Below are 25,349 nucleotides of genomic sequence, written 5' to 3' on the forward strand. Positions count from 1 at the left end.
TCATTTTGCTGGGTGACATAAATGAAGAAATAAAGTGGAGTTCTTATCTAGGGGACTGTATGGTTGAGCATCAGGGGGGTCTATGGACCCCCAGAAATTACATAGCTTTATGTGTTTTTATGTGAACTTCTGAGAATAACTATAGTTGTAACAGCCAATACTGTGTGCTAGTTGCTATTCTAAGAGTTTAATACATATCAGCTAATTTAATCCTTGGATAGGAGATATAAATTGTTTTTAACCTCTATTTTAAAAGGAGGAAATGGAGGTGCCAAGATATTAAATAACTTAGCTAATAAGTGGTAGAGCCAGCATTCAAACGCAGGCCACTTGACTCCAGAGCTCCTGCTCATAACCACCTTGACGTCCTGTCCCAGTTTACTTCATATTCTCAGAGAGGTCCATGACCTCACAAACTTGAACTGTCACGAAGACAGCTTGCTACCAACATCTAGTGCATGGCTATGACTTACTCATCTTTGTACACTGAAAGTCAAGAGCTGTGTCTGGCACATGCTCCCGTAGCTCAGCAGCTACTCCAGGAAAAAATGAAGAGCTTCCAGAATCTAAGCTCCCTCTTTGACAGCTTTCCTCTTTCTTTTGGAGTAACCTCTTTCTCACATTCTCTCACTACTTGGCACTGAGTACATGGTGCCAAGTTCCTAATCAAACACTGGATTTTCACTGCCACAGGTTTTTTATTTCCTTCCTGTCTGCTGCATTCTCTCTTCTCTCTTCCCCATCCACCCTCTTACCTGCAGTCTTTCTGAACCTCACTTGCTCCATAAACCCCGGGGACAGCCCACAACCACCTTCTTCAGGCCTACCTCCTAGTTTGAGTGGCAGTTGTACAGGAGGTGGCAGGACTGAAATTCAGCACACCTTCTCCTCCAGGGGACTGCAAGGCCTCAGGCACAACACAACAAAAGCCTACTTCTCACCCAGAGAAAACTCACCTGCCAGGAAGCCACTCAAAGAGGTTGACAGGGTGGAATTGGAGCATTAACCCTGCACCCAGTGCTGCTGAGGTCCCAGAAGGCTGAGAGAAGGTACAGGGAAGGACCCCGGAAGGGCCAGGGGCTGAGGGTCAGACTTGTTATACAACACCTTGAGGGAACCTCAGCCCAGGAGGGCACTAGGTAAGAGCTGCTCTGCGTCAAAGAAGGTAGGCTTCTCTCTGTTCATGGGGACATTTTCTGGAATTTTGGAGGAGTCCAAAATTTGAAGTTAAACTTCTACTGCCAGCCGTATATAGCCTGTGAGTATTCAATACATTTTCCCTCATCAATGAGTTCCAGAATAGAATTATGAGCCTTTTCACTTTGGATTGCAAACTTACAAAACCTGTCCAATAAAGTCTGACATCTGTTATCCTTTGCAGGGGCTCCTGTGGTTGTGAGAAATAAGTGGATGGAGACTTCATCCAGTGGGAAGAGGCCTTGTCCCCAATAACTGCCTCTGCGGTCAGCAAGCACACACAGGCCTTAAGTTTGTTTCCTGTTCCAGGTGACCTTGGAAGAAGCACCAGAGTGCCCAGTTCAGCACCCTCTTTGCAATAACGCTCAGAGTTAGGCATTTCCAGGACTGAAATTCATTGTATTAATTTTCCCTCTTACAGCCTTTTCTACCACAAGGGAACCTGAGAGAAGATCCAAGAGAGAAACTGGCATTAATTCCATCTACAATGCCATCTGCCCTCAAGAGAGAAGGCTGGTGCTAATGTTTGACTCTGTCCTCTCTGTCTGGGAAGCTCAGCTTCCTTATGCCTCAGTTTCCCCTTCAGTTAAATGGGGCTGATGCTGCCTGTCCAGAACAACATTATTCATTTGAGTATATCTAGGGCTACAGAAATGGCATAGGGCAAACTTATCCTGCTATTAGTGACTCGATAATAATAAAAATAATTTGTATTATTAGTTCCGACAAATGGCCACCATTTGGGCTTATGTGGCAGTGTCTCTCCACATCAATAAACATATCAACTGCCCCAAAGATTCTCAAGTGGGGATTTTTGGGGGAGGGCTTGAGTGAGTCGTCTACATGACCCTTTTCCATCTCATGGTCCCCCTCTCCCTGGGGCGGGCAAGTGCTCGTTTTACTGCCTGGCAACCAGACTGGGACTAAGCTTGCTAAAATATGAGTGTTTTTTTGGCTGGAGTACCAGAGAGCCTGCAGTCCTACGGAGAGAGAAAAATTGAACACACCAGGCTGTGGCTCCAGAAAGGGGAAGAATTAGGCTTCACACCGAGCAGGCTGAACCATGGCATTCTTTAGATAATGCTTAACAAACCCCCAAACAAAGGCAGCCAACTTAGCTGCATGTTCGTAAAATGTATTCTCAGCAGATTCGGGCTTATTGAAGCACTGACTTGCTTTGCAGCCAGAGTCCCCATCCTAAGCTTCCCGTTTTTCCGTGCTGCTCCCCTTGTCTAAATTCCTACAGATTCTGCCAATCAGAATTCCTCACCTCAGGCTCAGGGAGGCTTAGCAACCAAGGTAAATGGTGGTGCTTTTAAATTTGATCCTAACCCTTAAAAACAACTGTCTCCCACCCCAAAGTACCCCACCCTGAGGAGCCATCATCTGAAGCCAGCCCTCTTCAGTGGGCTGAGGGCTGACTTCTTAAAGATGAAGGGGAGCGTTCAGGGATTCACCTCTATGTCTCACCATTGTGACACTTCACGTATTTATTCAATGTTGTATTAGACTGTTTATTTCTACAGTCCCAACAACTCAACTTGAGGAATTTTCTTTGGCTTTGCGATCATCACTGTTATTTTTTAAACAATAGTTATCATTAGTGCTATTAGTATTCATGCACCCATACAGAAAGCCAGCTTGATAAACTAGTGGCATGCATTTGTGGTTTAGTCTGGTTTTCTATTGCATACGGTGTAAGACTAGGTAGAAGTAGCAAACTTATGGAAGCAGACTTACATATCTGGGGCCAAACAGAAACAGTACTGAACTTTATTATTACTCAATGCAGCTTCCACTCTTTTTTACCACCCCACCCCCACTGCATGGTGTCCCAGTGATCCCTTACTCAAATTCCCCAGGATCTGTGCATTGGATGGGGCCTTTGTAACAGTCAATGGGGGCAGAAACTTAAGGTCTAGAGACCAGATTATGATCCTGATGGATACACTATTTACAAATTTATTGAGATCAACTCATTTTCTGCAGAAGGTGGCACCACCCTACCCCAGAACATAGAGAAGCAGTCTGGTGGCTGGAGTCCCACTGACACTCCTTGCTAACTCTGTGACCTCAAGCAAGATTCTGTGTTAAGAACCTTCTCCCCTATAAAATGAGAAAAACAATTCCTCTCATTCAGGAGTGAATGGGAAAAGGAGTAGAAGGCACTTTTAGTGCCTCTGAGAAAAAAAAGCAGAAATACAAGACATTAAGCTTTCTGAAAAATTTCCAGGACTATTTAGTTCTTGAATTTCCTACATGTGACCACCTTAAATCTTTGTCTCCCACTGAAAAGTATCAGCTGAGCTGGCATACCCAACTCTAAAGCACAGACCAGGGCTTCCATCGGGATTAGGAGCAAAGTCTCCTTGGACCTGTGACCTAAATGTTCTTCAGTTCAGGTCTGGTAGATTTAAGTGGTGATCACTGCAAACATGGAGGCCAGGAAACACATTGAGCATGGAGTTTAGCAATAAAGTCCAGCTCCAACCCCAGGAGACGGAAGAGACTCCAGGATTTCTCGAGGTGAAGATGAGGGAGCTTGCACTGGAGGAAAGGTTTCAGGCTGACCATAGGCAGAGAGGAAAGCAGGTTTTATGAATGATGGCTGCAACTGTATGCAGGAGATCAATGTGTGCATTTATGTGTAAACAGCGACTGTTTGCTAAAGACTGCCCACTTAGCCAACTGTACACACAGGCAATAGTGTGTTTGTGTGTGTGTGTGTGTGTGTGAAGCCACAATGCACTGTCCTTTCAAAATGAAGCTATACAGCTTAGCATATTGCTAAATGTCCAGAAAGTTACCTGTTGACTGGCCAGCAATTCTGATGACTTTTAGATTATCCATATGATTTTTCCCCAGAGATGGCAATGAGTTTTCACTGATAAATCAATTTCTTACTTAGCTCTCTTGTGATCAATGACCCCCAGTTGTGAAATGGCCAACTGTGGTTAGGAGCACAGATACCTCAGACAACAGGGAGAAGGAAATACATTGGCACGTGCCAGACCTCAGACTACAGCCTTACTACTCTGCTTCCTGTTGGGCACTGACCCCTGGGCCCCAGGCTTGTTTCTTCTTTCTCCACACTATCTGCCCAGGTCATCCATTCAGACTCATGGTTTCCAATACTACCTATAGCCTGATAAAACCCAAATCTCTATCTCTAGTCACTCTTCTAAATTCCAGACTCATGCTATCCAATTGCCTCTTTGACATCGCCACCTAGACATATAGTCACCCCTCAGCATTCTCAAGGGTTTGGCTCCAGAAGCCCCTCAGACACCAAAACTCTCAGGTGCTTAAGTCCCTGATATAAAATGTAGTACGTGCATGTAACCTATGCACACCCTTCTGTATACTTTAATTCTTCTCTAGGTTACTTATAATACCTAACACAACATAAATGCTGTGTCAATAATTGTTATACAATATTGTTTTAAAATTTGTATTATTTTTATGTATTGTTATTTTCTAAAAATATTTTCAACCCATGGTTGGTTGAATCTATGGATGCAGAACCTGCGGCTCTGGAACCCTCAGATATGAAGGCCAACTTTATGACACATATATAAGCTTCACATGGCCACGCAGAACCCTTTGCTATGCCTCCATCCATGCTTCCACTCATTCACATGGCAGTTAGTAGGGTCTCCATCTACCTAGGAGTCACCTTTGGTTCCTGTCTACCCCTCACCCCACTTCTAAGTCTTCAGCCAGCCCTGTTAGGCCTCCAAATCATGTGCAGAGTTCCTGCACTTCTCACTATCTCCACTGCTACCTCCATCCCTTGCCTTCATAAACTGGCACAAGGCAGTCAGAGTAATCTTTTTAAAATGTAAATCATCAGTCCTCAGTGTAAAGCTTTCCAGTGGTTTCCTAATAGATTCAGAAAACCCAAACCTCTACTCTGACTTATAAAACATATTCCAGTTTGATTCTCACCACTGTCTTCAACCCCAAGTCCCACACACTCTTTCATTCAGCTCCAGCGCACCAATTTCTTTCCATGCCTCAACTACAGTCATAAGCTGAATAAAGACTTTGGTCAATGACAGACCGTGTAGACAATGGTGGACCCATGAAATTATTATATCGTATTTTTACTGTCCTTTTTCTATGTTTAGATATGCTTAGATACACAAATACTTACCATAGTGTTAAAACTGCCTACAGTGTTCCGTACAGTCATATCCTGTACAGGTTTGTAACCTAGAAGCAATAGGTTCTACCATACAGCCTAAATGTGTAGTAGCAGGCTACACCATCTAGGTTTGAGTATGTACAATCTGTGATGTTCACATGACAGAATCTCCTAACAACAGATCTCTCAGAATGAATCCCAGTCATTAAGTAACACATGACTGTATGTCAAGCTCGTTTTCAACGTAAAACTTTTCACTGGTCAAATGTTCTGCCTGGAACCTCCTATTCCTTTTCTTTCTCCTCCTCTTCCTCTTTCTCTTCTTTGTCCCCACACTCATCTTCATCCCCCATGTGAATAGCTCCTGACATTCAGTTCTTAGCTCAAAAGAGTCTTCCTTAACCACACAACTTAATGTAGCCATCTGGTCACTTTACCACATGCCCTGCATAGCATTGCTTTTCTCATTTGCTTGTTTATTCCTGGTTGTTTCCTCCAACTCCAGTGTAACTTCATAAGTAGAGAAATCATGTCTGAATGGCTAAAACAGAGCCTGGCACATGGCAGGTTCTCAAAACATTTTTCAAATGTATGGTCTTCTAACCAATCAAATATACACAAACACAAACATTTAGTTTTTAACACATTAGGTGGGTTGTCCTCATTACTCTCATTGTCCACAATATGCCATGTATCACAAGCCTATGCTTACTTTATCTCTAATGCCCCTTTGTTGCCAGGAGGCAGAAGAAAGAAATTGCTGAATACTCATGGCCTGACTGGCAGGACGTAAAGATACAAACTCATTCCCCCTCACCCCAACCTTCATCATTACAATCTATCTCTATGGTCCACTCTGAATCAGGTATTTAAGAAACAGTGTTGAGGTCAAAAGACATAAATGTGAATCCAGGCCTCGGCCCCTAATTGCACAGGGGATGCCAAACAAGCCACATCTCCTCTCTCACCTGTGCTCTTTCTTATTTGTAAAATGACTATAATATCAGCCCTGTCCACCTCACAGGGCTGTCATGAGGAACAAGTAAGTATATGAAAGCACTTTGCACATTGTAAAGTGTGAGCTGTAAATGTATGGATTATTAACAGTGTTGAGATAGGTGGAATTTTCCAAGACTGCAAAATCTACCTAATTATTGATTTCATTTGATACTACTTGATTACCTTGGCTCCATGTGTGTTTGAGGTTAGAATAGGAACTGACGAAGGACAGCTAAAGAAAAATTTTAAAGAACACATCCTAACAACAAACAGTGAATGTTCATTCTGGGAGTCAAAGCTAATATTAAGAGTGAGTGAGCAGGCAGGCTGTGGAGGTCAGAGTTAATTACAGCTAGCGGCATTTTACACCGTGCCTACCCAGACCCCCTCCGCTGGGAACAAGCACAGTCTAAATCTGAGCCAGCTGATATTAGTGAGCAGTGATTAGAATATGCCCACAGGGCCTTTTAAACTTTCCTCCTCTAGTTAAAGCATTTGTTTTCAGCAAGATTTATAGGCTCGTCTGCTGAGCGCAAGCAGGTTTGCCAACACGGAAGTCCTTCAGCTTACAAAGCATTGGCCGACCAGTACCCGCCGTAGCACCCTCGTGGGAAGAAAAGCGCCTCCATCAGGGTGTTCTTTCCCACCAGGAAGAGCACGTGGAGAGATGGCAGGAGATTTTCGGGTTTCTGACCAGCCTGCAATAGCCACCAGAACCAAGAGCCACAGCCAGAGGAAAATCACGTATAGTTGTTGCCTTTAGGAGCCAGAGTGCTTCAGTCTCTCTATCTGTGAAATGGGATGACCTTGCCTGGCTATGACAGATGGGAAGTGATTGGTGTTTGGAGGAATGTCAATTTATACCTTAGCCACACATCCACAGTGCTGTTCTTAAAAAGATTACATGTTTAGTTTCCCTGATTTTAAATATTAATATGCAAAAGGCATAAGGATCTCTCAGCCTGGATGCAAGGATCCAGTGAAGAAAATAAAATAATCCTCACCTCTGCTTCATAGTTTTGGCCTACAGCACACCCAGAAGGAAATCCTTAGGTGGAGAGAGTTCTGTAGGAACTCTAGACTCCACTTCCCCATCCATGCAGCTTAAGTGTGGGCCCTATAGGATGAGTTTCAGCTATAAAGTGAGACGGTTCAATCAGACTGTGTTTGAAAATCCTTCCAGTTCTAAACACAATGATTCTACATGTCTTACTGTTCCTTCCCATGATACCCACAAAATCAGAGCCCGTTCTGCAAAGTAATCAGTGACAACTCAGAGACGCTGCACACCTTTTCTGTTCTGAGAGCTGTTCTGTGTCTCTGTGTTGTCTTGCAGTAAAGTCCTCTTGTACAGAAAACAAGAGAAGCCTTCGATCTCCAAGGTGAACGCATGCTTATGGGCTTCCTCAGGAAGATTATTACAGAGACTGAGGACCAGCTGTTCACCATCTCCACTGAGGAACAAACCAAAAGGAATGGGCTCAGCCTGATGGACTGGTGCTTAGGCTAGAAGTAGGGAAGCATTCTCAGCCAGGATGGGTTATTAAACACAGCAACGGGTTACTAAGGAAAGCGTGTAAGCTTCTTTTCCAAATGCTTTTATTGGCCCAATGGACCCCTGTCTATCTGTGGTGGCTCAGTTGTCTGGGTATGGATGTGGGGAGGAAGGACAGGGGCTATGAGACATCCTTCTTTTGCCAGCCATGTGACACTGCTCCCTGGTGTTGATCAGAGATATAGACTAGTTAATTAAGAAAATTACAGGTCCTCGTTTTAGCCAGGAAAGAAAACACAGCCCAAGGCTTATCCAGACTCACAGGCTAAAATCCAAGGAAAGGCAAGAGCTCTGAGCGGCTGCTGTACAGGGGGAAGTGGAATTGGCATGAGAGCCCCTGTCCAGAGTTCAGGGGCCTGGGTTGACTCTTACTTCCACTGCTTTCACAATCTCTGTGTGAATGAACAACCTGCTACTTAAAACCCCTCAATCTTAATCTCCTCCTCTTAAAATAGGCTCAATAATTCCAATCTTGAAGGCTTCTTGTGTCTGATAATTTATGTAAAGGCACAGAGTATGTGGGCACTCAATAAATGTCAGCTTCCTTTACTTCCTGGTAGACTCTGGATCTGTGCAGGAAGTGCCCTGATAGACTGCAGAAATCCCACTTGAAAGACAGGAGCCAGGGAAGAGACAGGATGGGTCTCACATGCCAGTTTGTTTGATGGACCATGTATTAGCCTAAATTACTCCAATTCTGACAATATCTGGACAACAAAAGACCACAGGTTTCAGAACCAGAATCTGAGGTGCTGGCACTTGGCTTTGCCTTGGGAAAGTTACTTTGGTGCTCTGTGCCTCAGTTTCCCCTGACTTGGTAAACATAAAATGAGAGCATCCAGAGTCAAAGGGAGAGTGCCCACCAAGTACCAGGCACTGAACTCTGCATATTCCATTTCTGTACATTAATCCTCACAAGAATACTGTAGGGTTATTGCTATTAAGTGATTTTACAGATGAAGAAACTGAGGTTCAAAAAAGCAAATTACCTGAGATCATACAGATTATGTTTGACCAGGATTCAAACCCAGCCTACTCAGCTCTGAAAACAAGCCCCTTTCCAATTTTAAAGACCTCACCGAGGTGTTCTGAGCATTTACAAGACTGTATCTGGAAATAATTAGAAAAAAGTAAATGATAATGTTACCCTATCAGTGACGTTTGGTGCTAAAAGAGAACAATTCTTGAGTACCACGGAGTCCAAGGTGAATCCAGCTTAATTCATCCATCTCTCTGCCCCCTCTCATCACCCAGTCAGATTAAAATGCAGAGAGTAAATACAATGGGAATTAATATTAATAATATGTTAATAGAAAGAATAAATCAAAAGAGTCCTCTATTATGCTTAATAGGAAACACGGGAGCTTCAAAGCAAACTGCTAATTATCTGCACTACCTTCTACCCCACTGGCTACCCAGTTGCCCCAAGTAGCAGAGAATGGGCTTCCTTCTATAAAATCCACCTGATCCGATTCAATCATCATACTCTGAAGATGGTTCGGGGGCAGAATATGACCAGTGACTTTAGAAATCCTCTTCACACGTGACACAGTCCATTTCTCCAAAGGAATAAAAAAACTGAACTCTCTCTCCCTCTATTCCTGGTAGGTAAATTGGAGCTCGGACTACACCTCTCTTAAAAGAAAGAAGCCCAGATTCAAGAAGTAATTTGCCAAAAGGGAGGCGGTGACAAGACTGGGCTGGAATTGGGCCCTCAGGGTGAGTTACAACTGTGAATTCTTTTGTTCCTTTGTGTCCCAGAGCACTGGTATGCTCCAGTTATTCATCTGGGAAGGGTGAAGGTGGGTCCCTCTGCCCAGGTCTCCCAGCCGAAACATTCCAGGATTCACTCAACTCCCAGGCAACACCTCCTACAAGGGCCACACCAGCCCTGTGAGCCATGTTTAATACAGAGTTTTATTGAGGAATACTCTAACTCAGCAAATTTACTTTAAAAATCTATTAGGGGAAAATTATTCATGTTCCAAGATGGATCTTGGCTTTGCTAAAAAAATTAAAAATTAAAAATTAAAAAATTAAAAACAGACTGACGTACTATATGCCTTATATTTCTCTAAAGGCTCTTTTATTTCAAAATTCTGATTTATAGACAATTTCCCAGGAATGCTGCTATTGTGTAAATCAAGGTCCACTTGTCCTGAGAGTGAGCTTCCCAGCCAGGGTGCCTTGTTTGGTTGCATAGATGTAGAGCCAGATTGCGTTATTCATTAACTTCCTGTATGAAAACCGAATAATAAAACTGAAGTGTGTTAAACAAATCCAGATGAGGGGGTTTAAATCACCTCCAAGTCACTAGGCTGAAAACCGCTGTCATTTCTCCTGGAACAAATATTCTCTACCTTGCTCTAGCACCACATTATTAAATGGAGATAACAATATTTATGCCCTTCCCAGGGGGTAACAGGGATGGACAGCTCTCCTGGGTTGGGCCTGCTTGGATGAGGAAGTGACAAGCAGTGGGGAAACAGGTAGGTGGCCCCTGGAGTCTGCTTCCAGCCCTGTGATTCCAAAACATGCACAGAGATTAGGGGCAGAAAGGTGTCTCGGGATGAGAAAGTGTGGTCTGGAAGAGGCAGGAATGTGTCTGTGACTAGCTATGGGAGTCAAACCCATCACCCCTTTGTAACAACCACTTAGCTCTTATTTCTCCCCAGGGATTTATGTGTGAGCAAACAGCAGGCAGCTGTCTCCTCGGCCACGGCTGCCACCGGGAACTACAAGGCAACGTGAAGCCTGTGCTAGAAAAACACCTCCTGGGCCGGTCCTGCAAGCAGCCAAGATGCGGTTAAAGATTCCAATTCTGATGGGATCCCATGTCTCCTAGGTTACAGCTGAGGACTGTGTTTTCCTTTATTACAACAGAAAATGTGTGTTCCCCAGGGACTGTTCAAACATCTGTATGAGGTATACCGTGTGTGTGTGCGTGTGTATGCGTGTTTGCGCGCCTGTGCTCACACACACGCTCAGGCGGCAGCTATCATAACCTGGCTCTTCAAATAACCCTCTCCAGATAGTTAAAATTCATGGTGCCTTATTGCTCTTCCAGCAGCCAGTCTGCTACAGATGTGCGGTGGTGCAGTTGCGTTTGAAGCAAACAGTCTCAGAAGTCTAATTAAAATAGAGGAAGCGATCTCCTCCTCAAATTTCCTTTAGATTTAACTCCATAAAAATCACTAGGTAATATCCAATTGGCAGAGTGAATCATCAGAGCTGGCAGCTGGGCCAAGCAGGCAGAGCAAACAGACTTCTGGCCCCCGCTGGGGGTGTCTTACAAAACACCCCCACCAGAGACTCCAGCCTCCTTGCCCTGTGCCTTCATCTAATCTTTTGTGGTCACATTTATGAAGCTATGATTATATGTCCATCTGGAGTTGGGAGGGGGTAAGGGTATTGTTGATTCACCTTAAAATCCACTGACCCAAAGTCACTGAAATGTGTGCTCAAGTGCTTTTCTCTGATTATTGATAAAAAAAAAAAAAAAAAAAAAAAAAAAGAGAGAGAGAGAGCAAGGGAGAGAGAGAGAGCCAGTTGCCTGGATATTCACACAAGCAAAATGGCACTGCAGATCTAGTTATCCCAAAGGGAGATCCTTCGTTTGCTGATATAAGCATTCTAGCATGTGTTTGGAATCATTTGTCACCCAAGTCTAGCCCAAGAGTCAGATGCAAAATGCCCCAGGAACTGGTTTGGGATGAGTTTAAACTCCCTCTGAAGAAATGTTGCCAAGGCTCCCCGGTCTCAAATCTTCTCCCATAATAAGTTTAAAGTAATTCAGTATGTAAAATGTTAATGTTTCCAGTGTCCAAAATCTCAGGGCTGACAATGAATTTACCTGAATAGTCATTAGATGCACACAATCACGCATCACTGCTGAGGGCAGGAACTGCCATGTAGCACAAGAGGCTCTGGATATGGAGTCAGAGGGCTGAGTCTGGGTGGAGGATTGGCTGCTCCAAGAGAGCTAATTTTTCCCAGGGCTCATTATTCATCTGGGAAACGATGGTACCCACTCTGCCTGCCTCAGACAGCTGTTGTGGGGTTAGATCTGATAGGAGTACTTTGCAAACTCTAAAGCCTCCGGTGTGCATTTAAGCTCTCAGCAGTCATACTGAGGATCAGCCAGCTTCTATGACATAGTCTGGTCTAGGCAGTTTTCAACCCTGGCTGGTGTACTTCTGAAACAATAGTGAAGCACAGGCCCATCCTTAGGGAGTCTGATTTCATTGTGCAGTTGGGCTAGTAGAAAGGAAACTGAGGTAGGTGACAGACTTGGGCCTCCCTTTCAGTAAACATACACTGCACATTTGGACCTGAGACATGAAGTCCTCAGTTTATGTATCAGTTAAATGGACATCATAATGTCTACGTCTGGCTCCCGTATTCATTTTATTGATGTTTACTGACTATCTACTATACTTATTTCTTACGGTCAGTGTAACAAATTACCTGACAATTGGTGGTTTAAAACAACAGAAATTTATTCTCTCACAGTTCTAGAGACCAGAAGTCCAAAATCCTTTTCACTAGACTGAAACAAAGGTATCAGCAGAGCCATGCTCCCTCTAGAGGCTCAAGGGAAGATTCTGTTCCTTGCTGCTTCTGGCTTCTGGCGGCTGCCAATAATGCCAACATTCCTTGGCTTATGGCCACATCACACCCATCTCTGCCTGTCTTCACATTGCCTTCGTGTGTGTGTGTGTGTGTGTGTGTGTGTGTATAAAATGTCTCTATTTATAAAAACCCTTACGATAGTATTTTGGGCCCACCCAGACAAACCAGGATTATGCCCTCATCTCAAGACCCTTAATTTAATCATATCTATAAGATCTTTTGGACCTGATGTCTTTGGGGGACATTTTCAGTTTACTATGCCTTTTATGGATCAGACATTGTGCTAAATGCTGAGAACATAGCAGATAACAAGACCCTATTGTACTCTGACGGAATGAAGGATTATTAAGGATCATAGATCCTTAGATTTGGAAAAGACATTAGAACTGTGATTCTCAAAGTGTAGTCTCCGGACCGCCAACATCACCGGAGAATTTGTTGGAAAGGTAAATTCTTGCCCCCTACCCACCTTCTGACTCAGAAGCTCAATGGTGGAACCCAGCAGTCTGTGTTTTAACAAGCCTTACAGGTGATTCTGATGCATGCTAATGTTTGAGAAACACTGGTCTAGTGGCAATGAAGTTTTTATTTTAGTGTTCTTTCCCCAGCATCTCTGCTAAATTATATCCAGCTTTGGCTTAAATACTACCAATTTTGTACACCTGCCCACTGCATTGCTTACAGTTAAAATGGTTAAAAATGGTTTAAAATTACTAACATAAGATCTAAGATTATTACCATTAACCCTACAAGCACCAGACGTCACCAGTATTCTCCACCTTAGCAACAGTTTCAATTTGCACAGCCCCATGCTTGAGTAATTAAGCAGCTAATGATGAAATGCCAACTTCTGATCTATAGCACTGTCCTGGGCACAGAAAGGAATACAAAAGGATATAACACAGAGATTCTGGTTTTAAGGATGTGATGATAATGGAGAAACCCATCAAAGGCATGTGAAGTGCTGATGGAAAGTAGCAGCAGATACCTGTCCCTGGCTTAGAGATGAAGAAGAGAGTTCAAAGTCTGGACTTGCCTCTTTCCATCTGACTGAATTTGCCATGTTCCAGCTGACTGAATTTGGGCCCATCATTTTAGAGTCAAATAAACTGGAGCATGTCTAATCATCTATGACTCTGAATACAGCCAGAAGTGCTACCAGAAAATAATGATAATGCCTAATACAGAATGACTTGGGGCAAGTACTGGTTTAAAATTTTATGATTCATTTATTCTTCATTTCAACCCTGAGAGGTTCTGGCATCATTTCCATTTTAAAGATGGGAAACTGAGGCACAGAAAAATTTTTAAATTACTTTCTTAAGATCATACAGCTAACAAGTAGCAAAGCTAGGATTTGAACCTGTACCCTTAACAATATACTATATGCCTGCTCACCATGGACTAAGGCAGGCAGGGATGCATCAGGAAGGCAGTCTAACTTACTTCTGGCTTTAAAAGAGTGCCACAGTGAACCAACTGTAAAAAGCAGAATTTGGAATCGTGTTCCAATAGGATGCTAGAGTTTTTCTTTTTTTAACAAGTGGATAAAAATGTGTGGCTACTGGGAACATGTCTTTCAAAGTAGCTCAAGACTCATAGTTACCTATTCAGATAACATTTGTTTTTATTTTTGAAGCTCTGAGAACCACACAGATAAAAGCTGGAAGCAAAGCTCAGGAAAGTGAGTCAGAAGTAGAAGGAGTTGTTATGTATCAAAAGGCAGTGAGGGAAGGAAAAGATATGAGAGACATATGAAGTGGCTATAAGGCTCATATGGAGAAGAGTGGGTGGCCTCCAACCAGGAGGGTCACCTGTGTGGCAGGATTATTCAGACTGTGGCATCAGTCTGTGCACCTATCAGCTAACAGGCCTGACTGGTTTGTACATTAAAATGCCTGAGGATGAAAATTATTTCACTTTATTTCCTCCAAGTAGACAGCATTCATTTGCTCATTCTCTGAAATTTTATGCTATATGTTGGGACTCAGAGATGAACAAGACCCAGAGAATTGAAACAGATAAACAAATACAACCCAGGGCCATAGATTTTCCACTCCAGTCTCTTGTTTTGGGCTTTACCCACTTGTCACATTCATTGTCTTCATAAAAAAACTTACTGGGGGCCAGGCACGGTAGCTCACGCCTGTAATCCAAGCACTTTGGGAGGCCAAGGCGGGTAAATCATGAGGTCAGGAGATCGAGACCATCCTGGCAAACACAGTGAAACCATGTCCCTACTAAAAATACAAAAATTAGCCGGGTGTGATGGTGCACACCTGCAATCCCAGCTACACAGGAGGCTGAGGCAGGAGAATCGCTTGAACCCAGGAGGAGGAGGTTGCAGTGAGCCAAGATTGCGCCATTGCACTCCAGCCTGGTGACAGAGAGATTCTATTAAAAAAAAAAAAAAAAAAAAAAAAACACTTACTGTGTTACAGCTGTATGCAAGACACTAGACCAGATGTCCTCAGGGAAGCAAGGGCTTAATAAGACCCAGTTCACGGAGTGTTCCTTCTATTTGAGTTTTATTTTTCACAGGCCATATAGACAGTGCACAATTAACTAACATTGGACAAATGTGTAAACGTTTAAAATAGCACTTTCACAAATAATATTTGGTCCTCAAAATAACCATCTGAACCAGGTAGTAGTAACATCCCTGTGAGCAAGTCCCTACTCTTACCTCAGTTTTCTCATCTGTAGAATAGGAGAACTGGGCCACAAGATTATCAAGACGTTTTCCAGCTCTGTAAGGCTGTGATTCTCAGCATTTGAACTAAAACTCAGAGAGCAAAAGAGACCTAAGAACATTACACCTAATAATGATAGTTCATAATTGTTAAACATGTTCTGTGTTATAGTCCATTCAGGCTGATACAGCAAAATGTCATAGACCAGGCAACTTAGAAACAACAGACATTTATTTCTCACAATTCTGGAGCCTGGAAAGTCCAAGGTCAAGGCAGATTCAGTGTCTGGTCAGGGCCCATTTTCTGGACAGGGCTTTTTTGCTGTGTCTACACAGAATGGAAAGGATGACCAACCTCCCTCAGGCCTCTTTTATAAGGGCTCTAATCCCATTCAAGAGGGCTGAGGCCTCATGGTGTAATCACCTCCCAAAGCCTCCACCTCCTAATATCATCATGTTGGAGGTTAGGATTTCAACATGTGAATTTGGGAGGACATAAACATTCAGGCCATAGCATTCCATATGCTGGATATTAAGGAGAGTGCCATACATTAATTTTCTCACTTATCTTCATTATAGCCCTATGGAAGAGATGGGCACTATCGTCAGGTCCCTGTTCTACACATGAGGGAACTGAAACACAGAGCGCTTACACACCTTGTGCAAGGTAACACAGCTGATCAGTAGGGACTAAGGTGGAACCAAAACCGCGTCTGACCCTAGCAACTGCATTTCTAACCACCACACTGTCTGGTCAGCCCTGCATGGGAAGTGACCACGCCGACCTGGGACACAAACCTAGATACTGCAGTTACAAGCCCAGGCTCCTTCAGCTGAACCACTCACGCACAGTATTTTCAAGTGGCTGTGACTCCAGCGGTTGCACTAACTCAACCATGCTTGATGGTAAATTATAAGCAAAGTGCCAGAACAGCCAGTAATAGGTTGATAATAAATTCCAAAAGAGGTCATGCCCAGAGTGAGCCATAGTTGGACAGTTGGGCCAGGACACAGAGAAACAAGAACACTTAGCTCCTGCTGGTGGCGGTATAAATCGCCCTAACCCCTCTGGGATGACAATCCGGCAAAATCATCAGAAACCTCAAAAACATACAAATCATTTAAACCTGGCAGTTTCTCTTCTAAGAATGGAGGTTAAACAATTATTGCCTAAGTTTGTTTATTTTTGACCCTTTAGCAGTTAAGCCTTTGAGTATCTGATAAAAGCCATGGTCCGTCTCCTTATAAAAATCACATGCGGGCCGGGCATGGTGGCTCACGCCTGTAATCCCAGCACTTTGGGAGGCCAAGGCAGGCGATCACTTGAGGTCAGGAATTCGAGAACAGCCTGGCCAACATGGTGAAACCCCATCTCTACTAAAAATACAAAAATTAGCCGGATGTGGTGGCACATGCTTGTAATCCCAGCTACATAGGAGGCTGAGGCAGGAGAATCCCTTGAACCCAGGAGGCGGAGGTTGCAGTGAGCTGAGATCATGCCAGTGCACACCAGCCTGAGTGACAGAGCAAGACTCCATCTCAAAAGAAAAAAAAATCACACGCACATAACATTTGCATGCAAATATAGAGGATGCATCAGTGTTGCTCGGAAGCTCATCTGTAAGTTTCAGCTATAAATACCTAAAAAGAAATCATGGATATTCAATACCTGTATAATATGGTATAAGACTTCAATTTAATATTATGCAGGGTTTAAACTGATGTTGGAAATGTGAAAGAACTTTTAATGACATGGGAAAGTGTTCACGGTAATTGTTAAATGAAGAAGCAGATTATAAAATAAGATGTATAAGATAATCCCCATTAATATATATGGGCAGGAAAAAAGAAAAAAAATCATGGGAGGCTAAGTACCAAAACATTAACAGTGATTATTTATAGACTGTAAGATGACAAGTAATTTTTGTTTGTTCTTTATTATTTTTTCATAAGTTCCAAATTTGCTGTAATAAATAGGTAGCCCTATTATAATCAGATATAAATATTTTTTAAAGAGAAATGACCTAATGACATCACTTTGACAAACTTGAAGATTCATTTTTTCCCAACTCCCAGATGTAAGATCCCAGCCTTCCCAAGGAAAGGGTATCTGTGCCAAAGCCACCTAACAGAAATCAAAGTGCGGGCCGGGCGCGGTGGCTCAAGCCTGTAATCCCAGCACTTTGGGAGGCCGAGACGGGCGGATCACAAGGTCAGGAGATCGAGACCATCCTGGCTAACACGGTGAAACCCCGTCTCTACTAAAAAAATACAAAAAAAAACCTAGCCGGGCGAGGTGGCGGGCGTCTGTAGTCCCAGCTACTCGGGAGGCTGAGGCAGGAGAATGGCGTCGACCCGGGAGGCGGAGCTTGCAGTGAGCTGAGATCCGGCCACTGCACTCCAGTCTGGGCGACAAAGCGAGACTCTGTCTCAAAAAAAAAAAAAAAAAAAAAAAAAAAAAAAAAAGAAATCAAAGTGCATGATCAGTGGATGCTGGTACATTCCACGTACTTGTGTGTAGAAGTAGAGATACTTTTCTCCCCTTTTAGGAGATAGGGTGAAACAATAGGTATTAAACCCATCAGCAGAAAGGTGAGATTGTCCCTGCTGTTTAAGGAGAGGATTCTCCCAAGTGCCAGGTCTCAGGCATATGCCCAGGAGAAAACGACCTCCCAGAGGAAGACAGGAAAAGAACCAGGATAAACATAAAGTTCATGTTGCTGTTAGAAGCAAATTGAACAGATGGGCCTGGAATCTGCACACCAGGTCTGGGGTGCCATCCCGGACGACAGGAGGGGATATTGCATATTTATTCTTCTCTCGCTCTAGATATTTCTTTGGCCAGAAAAGGTTTGTTGGAAACAGTTGTAACCTTTAGAGAACTGATTAAAGATCTGGTTTAGCAATCCCGCTCAAAACATATACATAAATAGAAACTGATGCACCAATCAAACTAGCTATATTTCCCAACATATCTCCCCTCCTTCGTCTGTCACGCTCTGTCCATCCCTACATTTCAAAAGACATGATGAAACACTGAGCACCAAACATACATGTTTCTCAAAGTACGAGTCTCAGATACAGCAAAATCTTCCTACAAAAGAAGGGCCCGGCTTGAGTTTGAACAACAAAGAGAAATTAATCCATTGAGGAAAAGTGAGAAGGGTGTTTCAACCAGGGGGAGCACACATGCAAGGCACAGAGACACATATTACAGTGTGAAGAGTGAGGCAGGGAATGGCAGGGGAGCAGGCCCCACAGGGCACGCTACAGTGAACCTTCTCAAAGGAGAGGCACCATCATACCCTGCAAAGTGTTTTGTGTGCCCAATTGCATGTGGCTCAATGGAGAAGGGCCTGCTCTTAGAAAGTCAGTTAATGTATCACGTTGACTATGTAACCTTTTTCAATGTCCCCATTCAGAATTAACTGCTCCTTCCCCTTGCTCCCTCAGACACTCTCTTCATACCTCTAGTGCAGTATAAATAGCAGATGCCTGGGCCCCACCCAAGGTTCCTATATCAGACCTCATACAATGGGATCCAGGCCTCTGCCCCTTTCCCTCTCACACCTGCTGTTTCTTGTTGTGAATGAGTAGATATCTCAGGGTGAACAAGGCTTCCTGAACTGGCTAATGTTGCAAGCAATGTATCTTTATATTTTTGTTTTAAAGAAGGCATATTTCCTTTCCATCATTGTATTACAAGAAAGGCTTGGGGTTTAATTTTGCTTGATTTAGCAAGAAGGTGGACCCACATTTAGCAAAAGTGTTAGCCAAAGGACTTCTGCATTTGTAACAAGCTCCTTGGGTGAGTTAGACGTACAGGAAGGTTCACAAACTCCTAACAGGTGTCCTGGTCTGAGTGCAATCATAGTTCATTTTCTGTGTGTCTGTCTCCCCCATCAGACTGTGAAGCAAGTAGATGTCTTAGACATCTGTAGAGCTCAGTTTCCAGCACAGTGCTTGGAACACACGAGGTCCTAAACGAATGAGCATGTGAAACTCCCTGTCTCTACCTCTGTTCACTCAAACCTTTGCCACTTCTGCCCCTGTGTTCACCCAGGTGCTGGAAATCTCTTTCCTTCAGAAATTAAAATAAAGGCTGTTACCCTAGCAGCACATGAGAATAACCAGGTGAGCTTTTAAAAAGTCAGATGCTCAGGCCACATTCCTAGAAATCCTGGTGTAATTGGCCCAGGCAGGGGCTTGGCATTAGTATTTTCTAAAGCTTCTAAAGGAAGGAATATTGTATCCTTTATCTCAGATGGCAGACATGGGGCTGAAAACAACCCTGGAAGTCTGGACTCTTAGTGGAAGTTGAAACAGTCTAAAACAAAGTCTCTGGATGTCCTCAATTTGTACTTAAGAAGCAGAACACTCAACACTGAAAAGCGAGATGGCAGGCAAAGGTCTTATACTGCCTCCGCACTCTGGATGGAGACAGTGGGGATCAGGATGGGATAGTGGCTAGAGTCTGGTAGAAATAGAAAGGGGTTCCCAAGAGACTCCAGACCCCAACATCGAGCTTTTATTATTACTTCCAGGTCTGTGTCCCAAATGACCCTTTCTGAGACCCTCCACGACCAGCCTCCAGGGAAGCCTGTGACCCAGGGAGAAGAAGGCTCACTCTACTGAGCCACTGCCAAGCTTTGGAGTCAGTGTAACTGAGCCCCATCATCGGCATCAGTGCTTCATAGCTGTGGGAACTCAGGCAAGTCATTCAGCCTCTCAGATTCCTCACCTATAAAATAAAAATAACAAAACCCAGTCCACTGCATCAAGCCGTGAGGCTTCAATGTGACAACGCATTTCAAATGTCTGTCGCATTAAAAGTTAATTGTTGTTTCCTAAGCCAGGAAAGCAGATATGTAGCATAAAGACAATGCAAGATGTTCTTTGAAGAAGTAACCTTACAGGACTTGAAAGAAATAAACTTGAGATAAGAGTTGAAACCTAAAATGTACCAGAGGGGCATCTCCTTGGGTGCAAGTATCCAAGCTCAGGACTGATTCTCCTTCCATTCATTAGAGCCCACCAGCGCCTCAGTGCAGGTGTGCTTCCCTCTGACCAGACTGGTTTTTATGCAGCTATTTGGGGAGATGAGAGCTGATTTACTGCTGGTGAGAAACTCCATCACTTGAAGGCTGAAATGACTCTGGGGGCTCAAGAGCAACTTTTCAGCTGAAAGGCTTGCGGACCGTCAGGGTGAAAGTACAGCCTGGGGCTGAGGCAGCCATCAGGGACAAAGGGAGGAATTCAGCACAATTGGCCACACAGTTCTAAATGGTGAGAAGGACGTGCTGCTACGGACACATGCAGTCGGGAGGTCCAGGTGCAAGAACACACAATTAACGAGGCCGAAAGGGCTGGGAATGACATTTTACCTGCCATTCTGGATTTTGACAGCTGACCCCTGGCCAGGGCCGAGGCAGCTGGCCCGTGTGAAATGCTGCCACACCATCTGAGGTCATCTCTTGTCACAGTGTTCCAAAAGAAACCAAGGTGGCATTTTCTGTTATGAACCCACACAAGGTGTAACTTAAAAGGAGCCTCCAAGGCCTACAGAAAGGACTGTAACTTTTAGAAACAACCAAAATAACCAATAATTATAAATTTAGCAAATTACCCTATAGAACATTGGACAGCCACTAACAATAATAAGTGAAAGACTGCAGAATTACAGAAGGTGCTTATTTTATAAGGCAACATATTAAAATGATACAAACCGTATGATTTCAGCTATACAAAGTGTCTGCATGTGAGACGAGATCAAATATTGAGCATGTATTATATACTGAGCTGTCTTCAATCATAATTTTATTTAACCCTACAACAGCTAGAGATATTTTTATTATTCCCATTTTGTAGATGATAAAAATGAAACTCAGAGAGGCTGAATAACTTGTCCAAGGGTAGTATGTTTCAGACCCATGACTTTAACAAAGTCAACATCCTTCTGGTATATCTCAGCCCCAGATGCCCCATTCTTCCTCTTCTCTTCAGTATCTGCCCTCCGACAAGAATGCTGTAATGGACATTTACACATCAGTATAAATTTAAGCCATTACTTGTCTCTGGGTGTTTAAGAGTAAAATGAAAAGGGAAGTTCCCTTTCTAATGAATCTGAGGCTTCAATAAGCAGCTAAAGGAGTCCAGCGCCCCTCCATTCTTGTAGCCAGTCCTAGCTGGATGGCTATTTGGGAATCAGGAAGGCAGGGAACCTAAGTTCTCTATTTCCTGCCTAGACACTGGCCATGAGGCCATGCTCTCTATCCTGAAAAGCCCTTAATACCATAGGACGGAAGGTATTTTCTGCCTGAAAGATATCATTATTGAACAAAAGGGGAGGGAAAACAGAAAAAGGGCATCAAAGCCTAAACAAATAACATCAGCATGAAATCTTTAATGAATGGCTCATCCAATGCGATCTACTGAAATCCAGAAGGTTTAGTAAAAGATGCCTTAAACCCAGTTTATACTGCAAATCGACCATGAAGAAAAGTCAACACCAAGTTAATCCCATTTAATAATTCAGTTTCGGGATGTTAAAACATATTTCTCTCTTGGAGTTTCAGCATGTATGTCTGATAACAGGGCAACCAAGAAGCACACTCAAAAAAAGAGAGCACTATTCTTTTAGTAACTATACTGTACTATTAGCGACTTGCAAGAGGTAGCAGTTAGTTCTTCCTGATCCCTTACTTTATCTCCCAAATCCCTTCTTTTCTCCCTGACCTCCCCCGAGAGAGGGAAATTTTAAGCCTGGCTTTGGAGCCTAGCCTTGACCCAGTGTGACTGTGGGGTCACTGTTTCTGACACCTAGGCCTGGCTGCTCAAGAATCTTGGGTGGGATAAGAGCCATTGGGTCAGGAGACTCTTTCTCAGACCCTTTTGGGAAGAGTCAGTATCATGGTGCTTCTGATCTCACTAGACACCTTGCAGAGCATGCCCCCAACGGGTGGTCCCAGGCCAACTCCTTCACCTGTCCAATCCTCAGAACCCCTACAACTCTCAGCTGACATCCTGAGCATTCGCCAAATCATCTTGAGCTTGGAGCTGACCAGAGCCTGCCATCAATTAAAATATGCTCACAACCTTAGGCCTGATGTGTGACCGGTTTACTTAACTCCCCGCTTAACTTTCTGGAAAGGGCTTTCTCATCTCTAATGTTCACTTGGATTGGGGCAGTTTCCAAGACTTTCCTCAACAGAGTTGCTCAGACTCGCAAGAAAATGCCTAACTCATCCTTCTTTCCCATCAAAACCTTGAGCTGACCCAAGTTAAGGGCTCTTCTTTCTCCCAAGCCTCCCTTACTTTTACTACAGAGAAAACTCTAGAGTGAAAGTGGTTCTCATCAGCTGTTCTCAGAAGAGCAGCACTTTATGCATACATCAAGCTGGAGGACCAACGGTCAAGTCATAACTGACCACAAAACAGCCTCAGCTCCTCCCTGAGGCTCCCTGCTTCCCTGCTCCCCATGGCAGCTCCCTGGATGCTTTTGCAGTGCTTGCAACTGCACAGAAGAGAAATTAAAAGCAAATTTGCATCACCTTTGCTCACTGCTAGAGCGCTCAGTTTTAATTTGCATTTTATTTGCAGAGCACTTGCATATAATATTGTAGAAATGCCGAGAACTCTCCCTTCCCCCTTTTCACCCTGCCTGCTTCTCCTCATTCATGATTCCCAGGATGCCTGTGAACCCAGGTATATTACAGAGGGACTTAGCACACTGGGGAGCTAAAGTAGAGAAACTCCAGGTTGCATCTAAGGGCTAGAGGATCTGAGGGGCAGGCGTTTGACAGCAGTAGGCTCAATCTGTAATGAAATGGAGCCCAGATATCTACTTTCCTTATTTATGAAATCATAGGAAAATTCTCCTCACTGCCCACTGTGCAAATATGCATGATGCTGACACAAAACCACCAACTCTCAGGACTGGCTTAACACAATTCCAAACCTGGTGAGAACCCGTGGGGCAGCTATACTGTGCCATCTGTGGAAACCCCTGATGGTCATTTTAATATCCCTTCCCCTTTAACACGTGAACTTTCCACTGCTCTGGTTCTATTGGTGTTACACCCACCTGCCTCTCGTCCCACCTGGCATCTATATGGTTGAATACCTGACTCCAGAGCCCCCCATCCCTGCACAACATTTGGCTTACACCAAAACTAGCCTGAGTCCAAGATTACACTCCCGACAACACACAGACACACACACACTTCTCTGCCAGTATAATACTATAACACATTATGATTTCTGTAAGACCTAACGTTTACTAACATCACACACACAGAGGACAAGGAGCTGGGAAATGCACTGCATCATGCCAAGCTAACGTTCCCGCTTACTCAATGCCCATTCCAAGAAGTGCCCTTCTCCCTGTTTACCCAGACAGGCAGCTTCCAATCTGAGGAAATTCGGTGTTAAAAAAACAAACAAACAAAAAGGTGAGAATGCTCTGCTAAATATGGTCCTCCAGTGTCAAAAATGACAGCCAGGTTCCAAGATGTACTTTTAAAAGAAAACAAAATCAAGCAATGAGGATAGTGAACACAGAAACAAAACAAAACAAGAACAAGAATAAAAAGAATGAAAGAACAGATTAAACTGGTTCTTTTCTTTTTCTTTTGTTTTAAACTGTTGCCAAGTTATTTATCCCTGGAAAGCCACTTACTTTTCAAGGTGAAGTATTTCCTTGTGAGATGACTTATTTCACTTGGTTCCACTTAAGTTTATAGCTATTGGTTGGGGGTGGGGGAAATATCAACTCATAGAATGCTGCAGTACAAAGCGATCTTCAAAACATCATTCACCTTCTCATTTTACAGAGGAAGAAACTGCAAGGCCTGAATTTCGCTCAACCACAATTAAGTGACTTCCCCAAGTTCACACAGATAGACACTCAAAACAGCAGAGACAATAAGAAACTGAGTCTCCCAAACCCCCTATTCTGCTTTCCCTCCCTCTCTACTAGTGAAAAAAGAGAATGAGGTTGGGCGCGGTGGCTCACAGCTATAATCTCAGAACATCAGGAGACCAAGGTGGGAGTGGATCACCTGAGGTCAGGAGTTCGAGACCAGCCTTGCCAACATGGTAAAACCCCCATCTCTACTAAAAATACAAAAATTAGCCAGGCATCATGGTACATGTGTGTAATCCCAGCTACTCAGGTGGCTGAGGCAGGAGAATTGCTTGAACCCAGGAGGTAGAGGTTGCAGTGAGCCAAGATCACACCATTGCACTCCAGCCTGGGCAACAAAGCGAGATTCCATCAAAAAAAAAAAGGAAGAAAAAGAAAGAAAAGAAAAGAAAGAAGAAAAGAAAGCAGAGAATGTTCTGAGATGTGGCTGGTAATGCTGACATTGCTTCTGTTCAAAATCTTCCCCCTCACTCATTCACTACCCTTTGCAATGACAATCCATGTCCTTGCCCTCAGTTTCCACTTCTATCCATCAAAAACATCTATGCCTAAACAATCACTTTTACTTCACCTGGCCATAATGAAGATGAATGACACAGCAGTACCACTGAATTTTTGGTAAGGTCATTTTTATTGCTGTCTAATTGCTCAATGATCCTAGGACAATCATCCTTATGTTTCCTCCTCCTTAGAGAAAAGTGCCAGGGCTAGGTTTTTCTCTCTAGGTGCATGAGGAGGCTACCAGTTGCTAGAAATGTAGCCTCCTGTAACTCAGCATAGTTGATTTTCCTCCCAGCTTCCAGGAAGCTCAGAACTAGGTTTCACACGCTCAACTGAAATGATCCCCTTAGCCTATGTTGTTTGGAACACTTCTTGCTCCACACTACTCCCTTCATTACTTTGCTGTTATTCTTTTATTCTGTTTATACTCATCGTATTATCTTTGTCTTCACTGTAAATTGCTTCAAATCTTCTTTGGAAGGGTAGAGTATAAATAATCGTAATGAAACTCTCAAGACTTTTCAAGCTTTGAGGAGAAAGATAATGTATAATTTTCGTGCATCTTGGTCCAAAACTCGGAATGTTGAGCTAGTGAGAACACTCCCTTTGTGCCAAAATTACCACACAAAACAGAGAACTCCAAGATGCTCCCGAACCTTAAGGTAAATCTGGGACCAGCTCCCTGTGCTTCCACTGTTCCATA

At 43.5% G+C, this 25,349-nt stretch overlaps 1 protein-coding gene across 3 annotated transcripts in view; it reads right to left on the minus strand.

The window, feature by feature from the left end:
* The window catches only part of LOC105492957 (LIM homeobox transcription factor 1 alpha), a 155,380-nt gene that overhangs the window by 75,933 nt on the left and 54,098 nt on the right, over window positions 1-25,349 (minus strand). The window lies entirely within an intron of this gene.

Source organism: Macaca nemestrina, chromosome 1 (genome assembly GCF_043159975.1).
Source record: "Macaca nemestrina isolate mMacNem1 chromosome 1, mMacNem.hap1, whole genome shotgun sequence".
Lineage (NCBI taxonomy): Eukaryota > Metazoa > Chordata > Mammalia > Primates > Cercopithecidae > Macaca > Macaca nemestrina.